Source organism: Melopsittacus undulatus, chromosome 3 (genome assembly GCF_012275295.1).
Source record: "Melopsittacus undulatus isolate bMelUnd1 chromosome 3, bMelUnd1.mat.Z, whole genome shotgun sequence".
In the NCBI taxonomy this organism is placed as follows: domain Eukaryota; kingdom Metazoa; phylum Chordata; class Aves; order Psittaciformes; family Psittaculidae; genus Melopsittacus; species Melopsittacus undulatus.
In genome coordinates this window covers 46,436,756-46,456,500 of record NC_047529.1, presented here as the reverse complement: position 1 = coordinate 46,456,500, position 19,745 = coordinate 46,436,756, and positions in this window count along the sequence as shown.

Below are 19,745 nucleotides of genomic sequence, written 5' to 3'. Positions count from 1 at the left end.
TTAAAAAGGGGAAGTTTAGATTGGATATAAGGAGGAAATTTTTTACTGCAAGGGTGGTGAGGTACTGGAATGGGTTGCCCAGGGAGGTAGTGAATGCTCCATCCCTGGTGGTGTTCAAGGTCAGGTTGGATGAAGCCTTGGGTAACATGGTTTAGAGTGAGGTGTCCCTGCCCATGGCAGGGGGGTTGGAACTGAATGATCATAAGCTCCTTTCCAACACAAACCATTCTATGATTCTATGATTCTATGTAGCCCTATTTTACAATAAAATGTCTGAAAAATCACAAATTCTCAATTCCTCAGAAATGAATATAGGCTTTCAAAATACTATATTATAACTCAGCATTGAGCTAGACATTCCTGGCTGTTTTAAATTTTCCTTTAATTTCATTCAGTTTAAGCCTCCCCTTTTAACAGAAAAATTTCAAGCTGAAATAGGAAAATTTACCAACAGGAGGCCTCAGAACAGAATATTAAAGTTTCTTCTTTATAAGATATGCAGACATAGTGGTAGGAATAGCTTATTTTCCCACAAGACTGTAGGTACAGGTTCATATATAATGAAAACTGGATTAAAGTACTGGATGAAATAAATATAAAGCATTACTATAGGGAGAACAATTAATTTAGTTAACCTGTGGAAATAGTGAATTAACTACTACTTTAAATGGAGAGGAATTTGTTTTTCAAGGACTGCTCTTCATGGAAAAAAAAATAAAAATTAATATTAAAAATGCTTTTTTGTATAATTTAAAAAGGTACCTTCTAATGGTGATAGGTGTAAATCTTTTTATGAATACTAAGGAGCACATGGGTAATGGATTCTTTCCATTTAATGAGCCGTTGTTATTATTACTAGAGATGCAAAAAAAAAGTACTTCAGAAATATATTTCAGAATATTTATACGTGTAATTTAAGTTTTCTTCTATTAGTTGGTGTTGTTACAAAAAAAAAATTGAATTAAAATTTGGAATGGAACTTGCCCTGTGGTTATTTAGAGGCCTTTCTAAAGTTCTGGAATAAGAAGACAAATAACTTAAGCAGCACAAAGAAATGATGTTTGCAATGCTGAAGTTGCTAGTAGAGAGAAAAATTATTACGAATTACATGTTTTCATATTAATATCAATGGTATTATTGGTCTTAGCACCCATGATCTGACACTGAAGTTATCACCTTCTCTGGCATGCTCTGAAGATAAGTAATGAAATCTGCAATCCCAGAAGACTTGGTGTGCAGAAAAATCTGTCAAACCTTCAGCCCAATATGTTTACTTTGCGCACAACATCTTTTCCCATATGGTTTCAGAGGGGTCCATGTTGTGCTGAAGACATAAACACATCTTCATTAACACAGCTATTTCAGCAGGAAGGCATCAGACAAGGTCTGTCTAGAACTTTTTCAAACAGGTTGGTGCACAAGGGTGCTTCCACTTAGACAGCATTAGCATGACAACAGAAAACCGAGTTGTGCAACATCTATTGAATGCCTGGTAAACCTCTATTCAGTCACATTCATTTTGTGGTTATGAAGAAAGCCAGATATTCTGAAACAAGAAAGAAAGACCATTTGCATAGTGAAATTAAATTTAATTTCTAAAGTAAGCCTGGAAAAAGATTGGAAGGTGAGAACTTTACTGAACACTTTCCATTTCCTATTCCATAGAAGGACCTGAAACAAAGTACTTCTTTAGAATGCAGGGCAGCCCATCACATACATAGAGTCCTATATGGTAAATAATCATATGGTATCTTACACAGGCTAGAAATATCTCACAGAAATAATTCAGGGAAGGTATGGATTATTCATCTCACCTAACTTCAGCTATTTGAAAAGGAAACTGCCAGTGTAGAATTGCCATCTAGGCTGGTCATAAGTAATTATGTATTGCATGTTTCTGCAGATATTTTGTGAACAGGAAAAATAGATCCAGTAAGCTATTAGGAACAAATTGGTTGACTCTGGTTATTGCATGACAGTAGGTATTAGGGACTTCTAATAATCTAAAAGTGCAGGCAACTGGGAGTCAAAATGCTTGGGTCTACACCTATGTACTGCTTAATTTACTTCTAGGTTTACTTCAGTGAGGGAAATATCTCATTAGCTAAATATTGCTGCCTGACTGTGTCACAAATGGATGAGCATCATTTCTGTACCGCAAGGCACACATGAGGCAGACACTGCAAAAGACAAAGATTGCCTTATTCCAGTTATGAGTATGTCAGCATTATCCAAAGCAGGCACTGGCTCGTCAGAGAAGAGCCCTGAGCTGTAGCTGCACCTTCCTTGGCACACAAGTGAACCTGTAGAGTGGCTGATTTCAGGTATTTGTGTTTTCTCTGTACAAAAACCTCTGTTCAGAGTCCCACACTAATCAAAATTACTTCTTAAGATGCTCATTTAGCAGCTGATGTAAATGTGTTCTGTAGAAACAAGTTTAACATACTGCAGTTAAGAAACATGTCCATCTTACTCATGCACTCATCTTACCCTCCTGAGAACCCCAGTAGATACGGCTTCTTCAGAGCCCACAGGGGAGTGCTGAGTGTCATCTTTACCTGGGTTGAACAAAACTTCTTTCCAATGAAGCTGCATTCCCCAGGTTTAATATAAGGTTGTAAAGGCAAAAGTCATAACTTTGTGATAAAAAGCCCAGCAGATAAGGCATTACATCAAGAGCTTGTTATTGTCTGCTGAGCATTACTTTGTGAGCTATTCTTCCTCCTTTACCCTTCTTCCTCCGGGCACCTGCCAGGCTACAAATACATTAATGTAAATTACATTAAAGTTTAAAAAATATGTATTTTTAAAACTAAATAGAGCAGGGGACATGGGTCTGTGCAATCATCCCTGCAATTAGTTTCTTAATACAGTTCTCAGTTCAATTTTGCTGGGGAACAGCTGCTGCTCACTGAGATAATGCCTGGGTAGAATATTTAATTTTGTGTGCACTGGGAAGCATTATGCTGCTCTGAGGGCTGTGGCCTCTTGGCTTTGGAGTGTGGAAGAGTTTAGTTCTATGGATCTGAGCCCTTCTACATCAGCTGGCCTCAAGGCTGGAGAGCTGCTGTGCTTAGCACAAAGCCACAGGGAGCACCCACTTAGCTGGGCAGCCTGACATCCAAGCATGGTCTGAGTACATAGGATCTGTTCTTCTATATGCCAGGGTTTAGCATGGTTAGGATGAGCTTTACTGCAAAAAACCAAAGTGGATTCCCTCAGTTGAATTGCCCTGGTTTTGCTTCTCTGTAGCTCAACCTTGAGACAGTGCAGCGCCTTCACACGAATCACACCTTTGTACTAGGTGAACGGGACTGTGAATGGTTCACTGCCAGACTCAAGCCTGTATTGCTCTGCATAAAAATGTATCAGGTAAAAGACCATATCTTGTGATTTACATTTATCTTCTAACTATTTTTTGTTAGGAAATGTTTTAAACAGTGTCACACAGAAACATTACTATGCTTTCAGCGCAGCTCTGACACCGGGAGTACACTATGCCTTATTAACAAGTAACTATTAAACTCTAGGTTATACAAACCACTTACATTTAGGACTATTATTAAAATATCTAATTAGAGCTTGTACGCAGACTATAAAGGGGGCATTTATGAAAGCTCTATCTTCATGATTACCAGACACAGCAACATTTTAATGGCTTGTTTAACAGATATTGTGTAGTTTAAGGCCAGAAGGGACCATTAGATCATCTAAACTGACCTCCTGTATTTCACAGGCAATTAAATTTCACTTTAAATTTACTCTATGCCAGCTTCATCAACTAGAATTAAAGTAAGGCATTTCAGTCTTCATCTGACTACCATGTGAACCAGAGACAAAGAGAGAACAGAGCCTTGAGACTCTTAAATGGCAGGAGCTAACATGTCCAGATGATCTTAGAAGACATGCCTCATGCTGCAATAAATTCATGGAAATGTCCCTGAGTCTTTGTTGAGGTTTTTTTTACTAATTAATCACTAAAGAGTAAGTAAAAAGGTATCAAAAATATTATTACCACCTACCCCCTTTCCTCTCTTCGCAGAAACTAATGTAAAAACAATGAACATTTGTCCAGGAGTTCTGAGCTTCCTGAAGGCAATTGGAGGTACTGCTCTGATCTGGTCACTTGGCATCCAGCTGTCCTGAACAGTGTGCAGCCTTGTTGGTGTGAGACACTTTCTGTATAATCCATCTCCTGAGACTTGAATATCAGCAGTAAACAGAGCTACTGCAGAGAAAGTAAAGCACTAAGACCTGATAATGAAATCCTCGCCTCTGTTTACAGAATCAAACAGGTGAAGTCCTGTGCTGTAGAAAGGTATAAAGCTATTTGCAGTGGTTTAAAACAGTGGAATTTTGGGGTTGAAGGACCTAGCCAGGAGAAAATGAAAAATCAGAATGACCTCTGAAAAACAAGACCATAAAACACTAATCAGAATTTAAGAACTGGTTAGAAAGTCAAGTGAGAGCAACCTGTTTTTCTGGCCCAGTGAACATTGGGAATAGATTTTAAAGATAAGTTAGTACCAGAAAGCAACAGGAATGATCATGTAGGCTAACAGAAATTTGTGGGTTAAATTTATATGAGCTTCAAGCATGCAGAGGTCTTGAAGCTGCAGATTTGGCATAACAACTCCAGGAGATACAACCTGTTCATTAATAAATGCTTTCATTTGTCCACTTAAGCTAGGAACTGTCCTCAGATACTGGAGGGGCCACTAGTGCACTTCAGGTGAAAAAACAGTAGATATAAAGATAACTCACCAAATGCAGCGATTTGATTTTGATCAGCCAGACACTATCAAACAAAATATACTTGACCATTTTCTTACAACTGTAGTATTATCAACTTTATATTTTACAGTTCAGGCTTTCAAATTCTTGATGCTTGTTATGACACATACCCAAAAGAGATTTCAATTTATCCACTGGCTTCTTGCTGGAAAATGCAATTTGCAACGCTTAGATTATGGTTTATATAGAAACTGAACTTCTTTCTTCCTAATCTTTCCCCAAGGAAAAACAAACCAGAGTTAGAAATAGCCTGAAATTTATTGTAACATTGTCGCTTGATGATATCTCCATGAAGGACATCGAAACAAGATGTTTAGGAAACCAAGATTTTCCTCCACAAACTACTCTACAACTACTTGGCAATGGCTAATCCATTCTTCATATTTGATGAAGATAAGGGTGCTACCTTACATTGCCAAAGCACATGGACCAGCTGGGACATTTAGCCTAACAGTTGTCATGTAATAAGGCCATTTCTTCAATAATTCTGCAGTGTTCTTTATTTAACACGGCAATTTTGTTTGTGTCTGCTGAAACTTCTGCTTCTGGTGTTCTTGCTCCAAAGATTTTCTATATAGTATGGTTATTTCATAGATTTAAAAAATCTTTGTGTAAATTAAGTACAAAAATTATCTTCTTTTTACTATTTTCTTGAAGCTTGTGGATGAGAACCCCTCCATTTTCTAAGTTACCCTGTTTCTGAGCTACCTTGTTTTGTAAGGTGTCACATTTGACTCTACAGAGACTCCCCTGTTTTAAACAAAGAAATTAATACATCGCAAATCTAGCTCAGAGAATTAATTTTCCATTAAAGCAGTTCCCCTCTTTCAGCTCTTCTCTGTTTCTTCTCTTAACTAGGCAATTTATTTCAGGCATTGTATTGTGAAGCTGATCAAACAAGACTAGGATTGTTTTTCTAAGTCTTGCATCAGTTAAGTCAGGTTGACTTCAGTTTCTCCCCCTGACTGTTGTCTGCTTTTTTAACATGAGTTGGGAGCAGGATAAGTTTTGTACTCTTCCTCTCTTAAGCTGTCTGCACGACAGCATCATCTGCTCATTTATTGAGTCAGCAGAGATTTCACTCAAGAGAGCTGAGAGCTGTGGTTTTCTTCCCTCTGTGGTGGTATTAGTTTTACTTCTCCCAGGCAAAAATTTCCTCTCAAAAGCAGGAGATGTATCACTCATTAAAACCTCATTTGCTGCTTTTTGTTCACCTTACCAACTCACTTCAGCTGGCTGCAAGTAAAAGTGCTGTGATATATTTATGCTCCCTTCTTTGACAATGTTTTATGGTAGTGACTGCATTTATGCAAAGCAGCCTACTTTACAGAGATGTGTTCTTGAGGTAAGAGATGAAAAGCCTCATTTATAGCACACAGTAAAGTGGTGCAGGTCTTCATCTTAATTTTTCCAGTCCATCAATGCCATATTGAAGCGTACTCACGAGAGTAAGAGTTCAAGCGGTGTAAGAATTCACCCTCACAACATAGACATATATATAGCTAAGGCAGATGCTGCATTCACTCTGACAGTATTTCCAACTTTCAGCACCCAACAGCCAGCATCTATCTACTCTGGTCCCCTGGGAAAGAATATCTTGTGGACCAGCCAGGATAACTGGTACCATAGATTTTGTTCATCTTCAACCATGGCATTGACAAAACTTGATGTTGACAGAAGGGTAAAGAAGGTAAATAAGACTGTTTTTGTCTTTCCTTTTCCAATTTAATCTTTAAAATAATGTCATGCAGGTAAATTATGGTTATTTATCTATACTGAAGTATTACAGGTAGACTCTAAATTATGGATCCTGATGGATTTTATGGATGGACTTTCATAGGTTATTCCAGTTGAGGCAGGTTAGATTAGTCACCTCTTTCCTCTTTGCACTGTCTGGACGAGTTATCACAAACTTAGTATTGTCTGTGTGAGAATGAGACAGTACACAGGGTTTGGTGATCTGTGCAATTAGAGAAACCTTTGTAGATAATGTGCATGTTACCCTCCTCTCTCTAGAGTGTGAACTTTTTGATTAGTTCCTGTGTTTGTGACATGAAGGATGAAATGTGACTTTTTTCACATTTGATTGTTAGTGTTTGGTTGCAGAAATGAAAAAAGATTCAGGTAAGCCTTTAGGGATAGATTAGCAGCACCTTAGCATTGTGAAGCATGATGAAAAGTCTCCTGTGGCAGCAGAATTCACTCACCTACACAAAGTTATGACTCCTGAGAAGGCAGTTTTGGTAGATATGTAAAACCACAGCAAATTCTGCTAGATACCTGGTAGAAACAGGTCTTTTACTAGCGGCTATATCTTGAAAACCCCTTCAACAGTTGTTTGTACCAAGTCTGATGAGAGATTTAATAACTCTGGTGCTCAGAGTTGCCAAATGGACCTCAGCAGTGTGGGGAGAGAGCTCTGAATATTTGAATTGAGGACCTTGCCTAGCATTAACTGAAAAAGTGCTAACAGTGGTAGTTTCACTTCATCATATATTAGCTAAACAAATACGGTTATTTTGACATCACAGCACTCTATGTTTGACTGTGCTATTGAATTACTGATTTATTGCACTGGATAATGCTTGCTGCACCTCCAGAGAGCAAGAACTCTGTGTGGCCTATTTATTAGTCTTGCAGCCCATGTAGCCATGTCCAGCAAGAACAGCCGGGATGGTAAATCTTGTCCTTTGTTTGGTACAGCAAACTGGGCAACACTTCATTCTGTAAAGCTGAATGAAGGGAAAGGGGAAGAGGAAAAGGGAAAAGTTACAAATATATCCTGGCCTGAAAGAAGCGAATTTCACTACTGCAGATCCTCACATATCCCACAACCCTGGAAAGAAGTCAAATGCTTGACATTATTTGACTTTATCTGATTAGAAATGCCTTGGCAAAATCAAGCCAGAGAAAGAGGAAGCTGAGGCCACCACTACCCATCCTGGCTTCAGTGAAGTTCTAGATATGAGACTGGGATTCCTGTTATCGCTTTCTCCCTGCTGTGTCCTTATGCTTCCCTACATGATTTCTTTTTTTCCTTATCTCTTTTTTTTTCCCCCTTCTTTTTCTTTTTCTTCTTTTTTTTTCTTTTTTTTTTCCCCCTTCTGTGTAACAAGCTTGGTTTGGCTGCTCAAAGCTGCATCTTTTCCAACGCATCTGTGAACCTGGGACCAGAGACACTAAAACACTCTGGCCTAACCTAACCTGGCTACAAATATGTCAGGTTCTGAGGCTGCTGATAAAATGATGCTGCCACTGGCTTTCTCTGCAGCACTGAGCAAGTCTGCACCATCTCAGAACTGCAGATTTTGCTGTGCTGTTGTTTCTTTCCTCCTTTCTCTTCTCCTTTTCCTCTCTTCTCTGTTCTCTCCATTCTTTCTCCTTTCTCACTTTCGGTCTGTTTGTTTCATCTTACAGGAAACAGACTGGATTTCTAAAGTAGCAGCAATTCTCACAGCACATTCAGATTAATAAAGTTCTCCTGGACAGAAGGTAGCTAAAGATCATTTCAGCATACAAGAGATTGTCACTCAGTGGATTTCTGTCCTTAAATAGAAAGTTAAAAATGCATTTAAAAGAAACTACCTTATGCTTTTAATTTTAAATGTTTTAACTATGCTGTTTTTTCTTTGTATTAAAAAAAAAGACTGTAAAGATTTTAATGATTGTTTTCATAATTAGACAAGTCATGTTGAAATCTCTGAACTTACAACCTAATACCCCTTTGTTTACTGTTCACAGTGACAGAATAATTTACATATCTATGTCTTTACAGCCATATAGTCCTTCAAAACCTGTGTCGCACTTTACATTTTCTTGCTCTGCTAGAAAGAATAAGGGCTTTCTTGCCCTCTCAGTCTTCCTCTACTTATAACATACCACTATATCACCATAATGTGACTGCTTTAATTTCCATGAGTTTGTGTCTGAGAGACAGGAAACACTCAGGAGCCAGAAGAAAGACTGGCCTCTGGAGTATTTATATGCAAACTCTTTTTCTTCTGTGATCTTTAACTGGGATGCTGCTGAGATGTGCTTCCTGCTCCTGGCTGGAAGCACCTGATATGGAAACAGCAGCCACTGCTGCTTCCATTTCACAAGAACTGAGATCCGAGAAAAGTAATCTGCAGGAGCTTTTTATCTCAACCTCCTCTTTAACTGGAGAGTCTCATGATTCTGTCGCATAACCTGGCTGCAATTTCCTTCTCCAGAGAATGCAAAACTGCCAGATCTAGAGCAGTTCATGTTTCCTTAGGAGAGACACTGGAGACTGGCATTATTTTAATTATTTGAAACCTGTCCATCTATGGCTCATCATGCAAAATTACTATGCATTGCATGGAATGGTTAGAACAAGTCCAGAGGAGGGCCACAAGGATGATCAGGGGCTGGAGCACCTCCCATATGAAGACAGGCTGAGAAAGTTGGGGCTGTTCAGCCTGGAGAAGAGAAGGCTGCATGGAGACCTCATACCAGCCTTCCAGTATCTGAAGAGGGCCTACAGGGATGCTGGGGAGGGACTATTCATTAGGGACTGTAGTGATAGGACAAGGGGTAATTTGTTCAAACTTAAACAGCAGAGGTTTAGACTGGATATAAGGAAGAAATTCTTTACTGTGAGGGTGGTGAGGCACTAGAATGGGTTGCCCAGGGAGGTTGTGAATGCTCCATCCCTGGCAGTGTTCAAGGCCAGGTTGGATGAAGCCTTGGATGATATGGTTTAGTGTGAGGTGTCCCTGCCCATGGCAGGGGGTTTGGAACTAGATGATCTTAAGGTCCTTTCCAACCCTAACTATTCTATGATTCTATAATATGGAAAAGAAATGCAACTACTAGACTAAAATTCCTGGAGGAAGGTCCAGCCATTTGTCCTACACTCTGGTGGCTCCCCAGAACTATGCAACCAATATCTCCATTTTGGAAATCACACCTTCCCTTATTTAGGATACTATGAATTTATAAAAAAGATTTTACACTAAGGAAAAGCATTTAATCAATCTAGAGTCACTGCTGTGAACAGAGAAAAATGAAGCAGAGAGGCCATTACATGGCTGTCAGAGCAGAGTGCTTCCATTAGTCAGTCTAATAACCTGCCTCCACATCTGTAGCTTTTTCAGATTTATTTGTATTACTCTTACAGACTCACTGAACAATTCATTTTTTAATGAATTTCTAGTGTACAAATACCAACAGTCCCTTTATCACTGACAAAGAGGCAAAAAGGTAAAAATGAGATTTATAGTCCTTTTGTTTTCAGAAGTTAAAGTTGCTCTCATCGGCTGTAATACAAAAGATACAATGATACAAAAATGTGGTATTTTACTAGGGCACACAAAATGACAAAATGTGTGTAATAAGAGAGCATCAATTAGAAAGGAAAATGTATTGTGGGTATTTTTGTAAAAGTCCAGAAGAAACTAAGGCATTTGTACCCTCTCCCTTCTTACACAGATCTCCCCTGCCGAGATGTAGCCTTGCTTCCTTTAATTGTGATAATACTGCTGTAACTCTGGCGACTCTCCTGCTCAGGCAAAAACAGGTCTTGAGGTTTACTTTGATGGATCTTCCAAGTGAAAGCTGCAGGACAACAGTGAAAACTCTCAGTGATTATTTGGATAGAGCTGTAGGCTAAAATTATGCTTGACATTGGAGTGCATCAGAACTACAACAGTCCAGTTGCCCAGCTGAACCCAGGACACCAGTTTATGTCCACATATTATAAGTAGGTAAAATGCTTATATACATATATACATATATATACACACATATATACATATATATACATAATATACTTATATTACTCATACATAACAGAGAAGTTAATCTCTCGTACAACTTTAAGTGCTGTGAGTGGCTATGTGCTTTAGGAAACCACAGGACTTTCTCTCCTTTGGTGTTCAATGCACGTACCCCACCTGTATCCCTCCCTGGTATACTGCCATGGAATACCACCTGATTTCTTGTCAGTCTTTTAGTGCTCCTGATAAATGCAGTCGCTCTGCCAAAGCAGCTTTAGTAGCAGCCATTACTCCACAAATAAAATCTTGTGTTTTTTCCTTGTTCAGATACTATGACACTCCTAAGTAGCATTAAGAATTTTTGTAGTTACATAAATAGTTAAGATATCAGTGGCCTTTGAAAATAATATGAACTGATTTATGAGACCTGAGGGTGTTCACCCAAGAGTTCTGAGGGATCCCATGTATGCAACTGCCAATTAACCATGACTCACTAATAGTATAGGTCATTCAGGGTACCAGAAAAATGTCAATTGGTAAATATGACATCCATTAAAAAAACTCAAACTGTGTCGAGGTCAAGGAAGCAACAGTAAGCTTGACTACATCGAGCAAACTGATGCAAACTATGATAAAGAGCAGATTTAGGAGAATTAAAGAATATGGGTGAAAAAATGACACAATGGGGAAAAAGAGCTTTTTGTTGCAGCAGATTGTCATACCTCATGTCTGTATTGCTCTTTAGAAGAGTCAGTGAACATGCTGGTAGCAGTGAGCTGTTTGATACATTGTACACAGAATTTCCAGAAGAGATTGAGAGGTCCTGTTACAAAAGACTTATAGAAAACAAGCCATCATAGTATAAGAACAAAGTTTCACGCATGGATTAACATCAGTGAAAAGATAGAGAAGAAAATATAGGAATCATAAGACTTTTTTGCAATGGAGATAGGATGACTTTGCTGTTCAGCGCATTCATTAGTGGTCTGGAAGCTGAGTGTGCAGGGATGTTTTCTGATCTTACAGAACTAGAATAGTCAAAACCAGAGTTACCAAAAGGTGCTTCAGGAACTCGTCACAGGCTGCTGGGGTGCGCTGAGATCTGATGCAATTCAGAGTTGACAAATGCAAAAGAGTGACAAAAATAATCCCTGCTATACCAACACACAGCAATGAGCCCAAAGGAAATTATTACCACTCAGGAAGTCACCACTACGGACAGTATTATGAAAACTGTACGGATGAGCTTATTACTCAATGGCAGTCAAAAGACAAATGCAATTATAGAGTCAGATTGGAGAAAGAAACAAAAAAGTATCATTACAGTATCATTACAGTAGTGGCCAAAGTACAAATCAATAACTCCTGCCACTACTCAAATATCGCATGCATCTGTCAGCTTTCTTTTAAAGGAAGTTTTAGAATTAGAAAATCTGCAGAGAAGGACAAGCATACAAAGGACAGACATATGAAATCGCTCCCGTATGAGAAAAGATTAGTTAGGTTTGGGATTCTTGAGCTTGAAAACAAAGGCACTGAATGAAAGCGGTATGACAGAAATGAATAAAACCAAAACAAGTATAACGAGGGATGAATACAGAACAATGCTGTCACAAGATGGTCCTTCCCACAATCTGGGCTGACAAGACACAAGGTAGGCATGATATGGAAGCCTGACAGAGTTAGCACGCTGTTAGATTAAGATAATAAATCCCATTTTAAATGACATATCCAGCTTGTGTCCCCTATAATTATTTTGCAGAAAACAGTCCTACTCTAGGGCTTCATTATGGTGTCTGCATTTGTATTTCCACTGCATATTCACAGTCTCCTCTCTCTGCTCTCGGTAAGTAACAGCCTTGAAATGTGAGTGTCACTCCTTAAATCATCTGTGAAACACTATACCTCTTCTGAGAGTTAACCTGAAACTTGTTCTTAGCCCTTCACACTGAAATATAGGATTGACTATCCCTCTCTGACTCTGCTTTCAGCCACGGAAACTGATGAGGAAATCACCTGCAGGACAGGAGGTACATGTGCAAAAGCAAAAGCCTGAACCAAGGAGCTAGGCAGCTACCTTCATGCACTTGAGATCCAGAGTTCAAGTCAGAGTTCAGTCCCTGATCAGGAAAAGTGCCTGAAATACCTCTCTTTGACAGAGGTAAACAAGACTCATAGTTGCCTCTTAAAATGAAGCTGGAATTAGGAGAAATGCTTCTCATCCTTGATAATGGACTAGCTGTATAGCTTGCTTTCAGGCTTGACCCTCAGTCACTGGATAGAAAAAAGCAAGTAACAGAGGCATCTCATCTCCTCGGAGCTAATGGTTAGGTTACATCTGGATATGAGACTTTAATTCCCTTAAGCTGCAGAGGCCATTTAACTCAGACCTCTCATTTTATGGATGAGTTCAAATAACTCCTGAAGCACCCCAGGTTTCAAAACAAATGGTCTCATATGTGTTGTAAGAGCTTGACCCGACACCCTCCTTGACTGAGACAGAAAGCTACCTTGTATCTGTAGCCCTGTCAGTTACAGATGTGAAGTAAATGCTCGGAGTGGGAGGTCCAAAAAGCAGAAATCTGGACCGCATTTAAAGGCAAAGAGCATACTCAAGGGTTTAGGAACTCGCAGGATTAGACAGACACTATTCTGTTTGATCTAAGCATCCAAAGTCATGCTGAGTCTTTTTAGACTTTTGACTTGCATTTAATCCTTTGCTTTGTCTTCTGCCTCCTTTACATTTCAAATATTTAGAAAGAAAGTTAGAACCTTGCCCCCTCTCCACCCCCCCATTGCATACTGCTCTTTTATCGACTTTGATTGAGCACTGATCAGTTTACTTACAGTAAATATTAAGTACAGCCAATTCCTTTGCCAGCACCATTGCTACTTTCAGCAGGGGCTCTGCCACGGCTTCTGAGATTGTTCCTGCTATTTCTCAGAAGTTTGGGACCAGTCATTCAGGACTTGGTTCACACTGTAGTGGGGGTCTCAATAAAAAAAGGTGACTGTAATGTCTGTATGTTAAGTACCCATATCTTTGGAAAAGATGGTTGTTTTGAGCATAAGATGAGCTAGTCACTATGTGCCTGTTTCTATACAAAAGTCTCTTTTGCAGAACAATTGTTGCTGGCTTACAAAGCCCAATTTTCTACCATCCTTTTCATTGCTGAATTGGCCAATTGTAAAAGATGAAGTTATTAAATATTTGATGATAATTGATACTTTACCACAGAATTAATGTTAGAACTGACAACAAACAAAATATGTCTTACAGACACAGGATGCACATCATCTGTCTGTGAGTAAGGAGAGAAATCCTTATTAGATGTATTTAGAGTAGCAGGATGGGATATTCAGGTCACTACAATGACATTCACATATCAGTATATATTTGCATGAAAACCATCTGTTACGATTTTGAGGATCTTTCTGGCATTTTCCATAACCTGATACATGTGAAGGAGCCTCTCCTGGCATAAATCACCTGGGGAAATCCCATCCCACTGGTACAGGAAGAGCAGCCTTGCAGAGGGATTTGTACAGTTTGAGGGGTGGCCCATGCTGGGATCCTGGGCACATGAAGCAGCATCTTTGCTCTTCTCTGGGTCACTGTTCCCTGGAAATTCATGTGCTTCTCTTCTGATGGTTTTCTGAAATCCCTCTTAATTCTTACCTGACCTTAAAGGAACGGGGAAAGGCATCACAAATATATTACTGCGTTTAAAACCAGATTGTTGCAGTTTTGCTTCTAGGTTACTTGCAGATAGCCAACTGGGTATAAACTATCTGCCAGGACATTTTATACAGTTCACCAGAGCTGAAATACAGTCATTGACAAGTCTTGTCCTCAGGCTTGCTAACAAAACCAGTGTGAATTTGAGGTGAAGTATCTTCTTAATTTCCCCAAATCAGATATATTTTCCTGTTAAGGCAGCTTTGGCAGCAATGTCAGTTTAAGGACTTCTGCCCATCTCTTCACAAGGCCAGTGAGAAACATTTGGAGATATAGCAGCATGATATCCCCACCAAGCACCATTGCTTCTAAGATTAGGCTAAGCCAGATCATTGACCTGGCTTAAAAAAGTAACTGCCTAACACCCAAGAAATACTCCGGTGAAAACTGAAGAAATACTCCAGTGAAAACACAAGAATTAGTGGCCAGGAACAGAATGAGAAATTTTTCAGGTGAGTATGGCCACCAGAACTACTGTTTCACAAAATTATGTTTTTGCATAACTCATACTCCACAAATGGGTCTCTGTAATCTTCTATCCTAAAAATTGACTTATAAAAGCTGCTTCCTGTCATGTGAAGTTTTGGTTAACTCACCCTCATTTTAATCACATCGTATTGATTTTGCGCTGTCCTGCCAGCCAGTGCCAGTCTTAGTGCTCTGTCAGCAGTAAACAGATTATTTACATTAGGCAACTGTTGGACAAACAGAAGATACTGAGCAATTCCACCTTTATTGACATATGCTGTTTGGATACAGAATCTTTTTAGATCTGTTTTAGTGCTCCAATGTACGGATGAAGAGAATACATGAGAGCCATTATCAGCGCTTGGTAAATCCAACATTTATTACACATTAAGAAAAATAAGCTGGCATAATGGCATTTCTGTTTCGTTTCACCCCTTCCTAGCTTCCTATCATTTTCAGCTGTTTTCTCTTTAGTATTTTCGTTAGTCAGGCAATACTATGAGCAGGCAGAGAAGTTTCCTGGTAATCACATGGGAAAAGACCTGATAGATGTTTGACTGATAGATGTTTGAGACTGTAGATGAAGATCCTCTGCTACTTGCACAGCATTTTTTAAACTAGCCAAAAAGCTGCTTCTTATGAAGTCAAAATTAATGTTCACTTCTCTTGAAGAAATCAGCAGTTCAGTTCTTATCTGCTGAACTAAAAGCTGACATGAGAGCTTTTAAAAAAGGAGGTGATATTGCAATAGGAAGAGCAAGAAAATTTCTGAAAGTTGCAGAAGCTTCAGCATACTTTTACATTAACTCTGTGGGCTGCAGGCAGTGCCCACTTTGGCCACTTAGAGATGACACCTAAGAATGAGCCTAGTACAGGAAAATGGTAACAGATTTTCTCGACAGCCAGTAATAGAGAATGATTCTGCACCACTGCTTCAAAACAACTGTGAACATAATCCTTGTGCATCAAACACAAACTACAGTTGTTACAGATACTAGCAAACGTTAAATAAGACTGTCTTTGGGGTCAGCAAAATAGGGAATTTCAACAAAATTTCAACAAAATTTCAATTTCAACAAAAGGGAAAAAAAGCATTTGTGCTGTAACTGTTATGAAAGAGCTGAGATAATCCACAATAATCTCATCCTCCATTACCCATTGAATTAAATTACAGTAATCAACCCAAAATTACACATTTTTCTTAAATAGAGAGGACTAACCCTACCCATGAGATTTTGTTTGATCTATAGAAACAGTTTTTGTGGATCCAAATCCATGCAGCTCAGCAGGTTGCCTGACGCTACCAATTTGGCAGTTATACAGTAGCAATACAGAAAACATATTTAAACAATACACAAAAAAAGTACAAACAGTTTTGGTTTGTCTGAAGCAAAACTATATGTTGTGAATGTGTAAGGGAAGCTTTGCTCTCTCCAGTGTGCAGAGATAATGGGGCCCGTGTGGACTGTAGTTTGAAAAGACTCCAGGCAGATGACTGCTGGTTGTCCAGAATAATTCAGGTTTGGGATTTGTGAAAGCAATTCAAGCTTAGATAGTGATATTTGAAAAAACAGTTTTTATAATCCTCCTGAGAGAAAACCTAAAATACATCTGAGCTGCTTGTTAAAATTGTGGTGCTGTGAGTAGTTCTAAAATATTTTACTAGATTTACATATTTGGAGTGTGTTCTCAGGAATCCACTAGTTAAACCTGGCAGATGAATAGAAAACAGTCCATATGTCTTGCATTTCAGGACATTGCTCATTTGTTTCTGCTCAGAGTAGCTGTTTCCAGATTCTCAAAGAGGCAGAAAAAAGTCATCTCAAGAATGAAAGGCTCATCCAGCTGATTTGCAGCAGGAATTTAAGCCTGCTGGGTCAGGCTACATCGACACCCCTAAACATGTCACATAGTATTCTGGCCTTGGGCTCCCCCTGGACAATGGCCAGACTTTATTTGGAGGCTTGGCCTGGGCTCAGGAGGTGCCAGAATTAGTGTCAGCTGTCTGGGCCATTGTATGCCAGTGCTTGTGTCTCTGCCTTGGCCTTGTTTAGTGTTTTCATACAAATTATCACCCCTGAGGTTCAAGTATGATGCCTCCTTCGTACCTTGAGCCATTCCAGGGAAAGGAAAATAATTCTCCCTCTATAATCATATTAGCTCTATATTTGGGTTAGCCAGCTTTCATGGATGCTCCTCAGCTGAAAATGATGATGAAAAGTTGAGGTAGTTGGTAGGGAATCCTGGAAGCAGCTTTATAGATTACTACCACCAACAATATTCCCAGTGGCAATGTGCCTTGCCATTATCCAGCTAACTCAAAATTGTTCCTTGCTCAAGCCAAGTTAAATTTTTCCTTTTTTTTTTTAATATTTTACACCACTGAAAATACACAACAGTCGTGAATGTTTGAAAAAGATGAAGAAATGGAAGGAAAACCTGCCTTAATTTACTTACAACGAGACTAAATCAGAAAGGTGTTCTTCTCTCTCTTTCTTATCCAGCTGAACTGTTGTAGGCTGTCTCTGATAAGATGGCCGTCAGCAGTTCTTTCTTTTGCTCTTGCCTTGTGTTTCAAATTACATTAATTAGTGAGGAATCCATACTAGTTAAACTTGTTAGCTAATATCCTCCTTGAAGTCCTTTCTCAGTTCTGGATAGATTTCATCTTTCTTCCAGGAATAAATTTTATTTCCTATTTACCTAGTGATGATCTAGAGTTTCCTCTGAAGCTGAATAAAAATCTTTCCTCTTTCTTGAGATACAAATGTAATTTTGCTAAACCATATATTATCTTTTGTTTTGGCCTCACTAAATAACTATTTCCATCAACAATGGATAAAAGTATTCTGAATGATTTGCTCATGACCCTGTATGCATGCCTCTACACAAAACCATTTTCTCTGTAGCATGTTTTATTATATCTCAATTTTGAACACTGATACAAACATTTAAATTGGCTAAATCCATATAGGCCATAACTACCTCTTTATTGGGATGAAGGTTTTGGGGTCACAAAGGGTCTGAGGGAACTAACTCCTAAAATCTTCCTTTTTCTAAATGTCCAGGACCACGTAGGTAATTTTGGAGTGGTGTCTGCAGTTGAAAATGTCTGTGACTGAGTCCATGTAGAATGGGTAGACCATCATCCCCTCTGAATTTCAGACTGTGAAAAAAGTGGTCTTTCATAATCTCCTGCCCTGTTCCACTTCGTTCAAATTAGGTGTGTGATTGAGAAGAATTATCTCACACTCATGGTGATAGCTGAATGTTTACATACCTATGTGTATTCAGTCTTTTCTTCCTTCTTTCATGGTGATGCACACACATGAAGTCCAGTGAAACCACAGAGGAATTATGATGTACTTGATATGATTTAAAAGAAAACACATAGTGAAAGCCTTGTATGGACAAAGTTGGTGGGAAAACGTGCTGATAGTTCAGTCACTCTTTTGAATAACACAAGAAATCAACTTTTTTTTTTCCTGGCTGAACTCATCAATCTCAACTCATTCTTTTGCATGATTCTGTAGTCTCAAGATGTGAATCCCATGGGCAGGAAGTGAATAACAGGACAGGTGCTTGCTAGGAACCCCATTTATGTCTGTTACATAAACACATTTGTGAGAGCTCAGCTTCTGACAGGTCAGTCCTCTGTCCTGGTAAGCAGAGCTGCTTAGTCTCAAATGCTTCCCCATACAGATTTTATAAATCTGATGACATCCTTGTCTGGAAACTAAGAGAATGATAAACATCATGGTTATTATGCAATTTTGAAGAAAGCCCCAGATTCCCAGATAATGTTGCTTTTCTTACCCTAAAACTGGCATTGGCTAAAAATGAAAGAATGAAAAATGCATTCTTCTCCCCAAAATAAATTTAGGAGACATCTTTACAGAATTTAAAAACAGACATTAAAAATTAGGAAATTTTAACTTTCATTAAAATAAAGTCATTGCTGTTTACTAGAGCAAACATGATAGAAAGGGACTTCCATAGAGTAATGTGTATTTGGGACTTAGGACCTGCATCCTATATCTTATAGCAGGCTCAAAGTAAGATAGGCCAACAGTGATTTCTTCTGATATTCAGTCCTCTGTTGAGCACCAAACATGAAAGATGATTAACAGTTGCATGAGATGCCATGTCTGGATATGAGCTGTTGTGCAGGAACTAGCATTGGGCTCATCTCCAGAGAGCAGAATAGCAAAACTGTTGAATGTAACTCCCAAGACATGATCTAGTTATAAAGGAATATGCTGCTATCACGGAAGAAGGACCAGTTGGATTTCAGCCTTCCTCTAATATGACAATCTTTGCCCTTCTTATTCACTGAGCAATTAGGGGCTTAATGCATTATCTTCATAGTTTCACAATTTTCACTACTATTAATGACCCAGAGGAACAGCTTAAGGGATATGCAGCCAGAAGAGGAAAAAGAACATGCACAGTCACAAGTTAGACACTGTCTTGCTGTATTTTTAGATGTTGCAACCAGCATAATGAGCCCACTACCTGGTAGAAAGTGCAAATCCTCTATATGTATCTTAAATCTGATGTAAGGCATTGCACAGCCTTTCCTGCAGTACAGCTCTCTCTCCTAATTATTGGTGCCTGCAGCCTTTCCTTCCAGGTGTGAATAAGGTTACTTAGAAAATATAATATTAACTAATGGTTAGAGCACTCACACAAAAAGTAAAAAATGAAACTCTTTGGAGAACCTGGATTTTGTGAGGATCCCAGGTCTGCAGGCACCACCTGAAACTAAACCTGCCTGCTAAATAAAGGCAACAAAACCAAATGTTGGCTACTCACTGGACCTGGGCAATCTCAGCTGTCCCAGACTGGGATGTTACTGTGCGTGCTCAACAGCAGGACTTTCTGGTGCTCAGGAAATTTTAGTGTCATGAGCAACAGAAAGTTGCCAGGAGTGTAAATTTGGTGACTCAGTGCTATGTATATGCCATTCCTCTTGGATCTAGTTCTTGTGTCAAGAATGGTGTGCC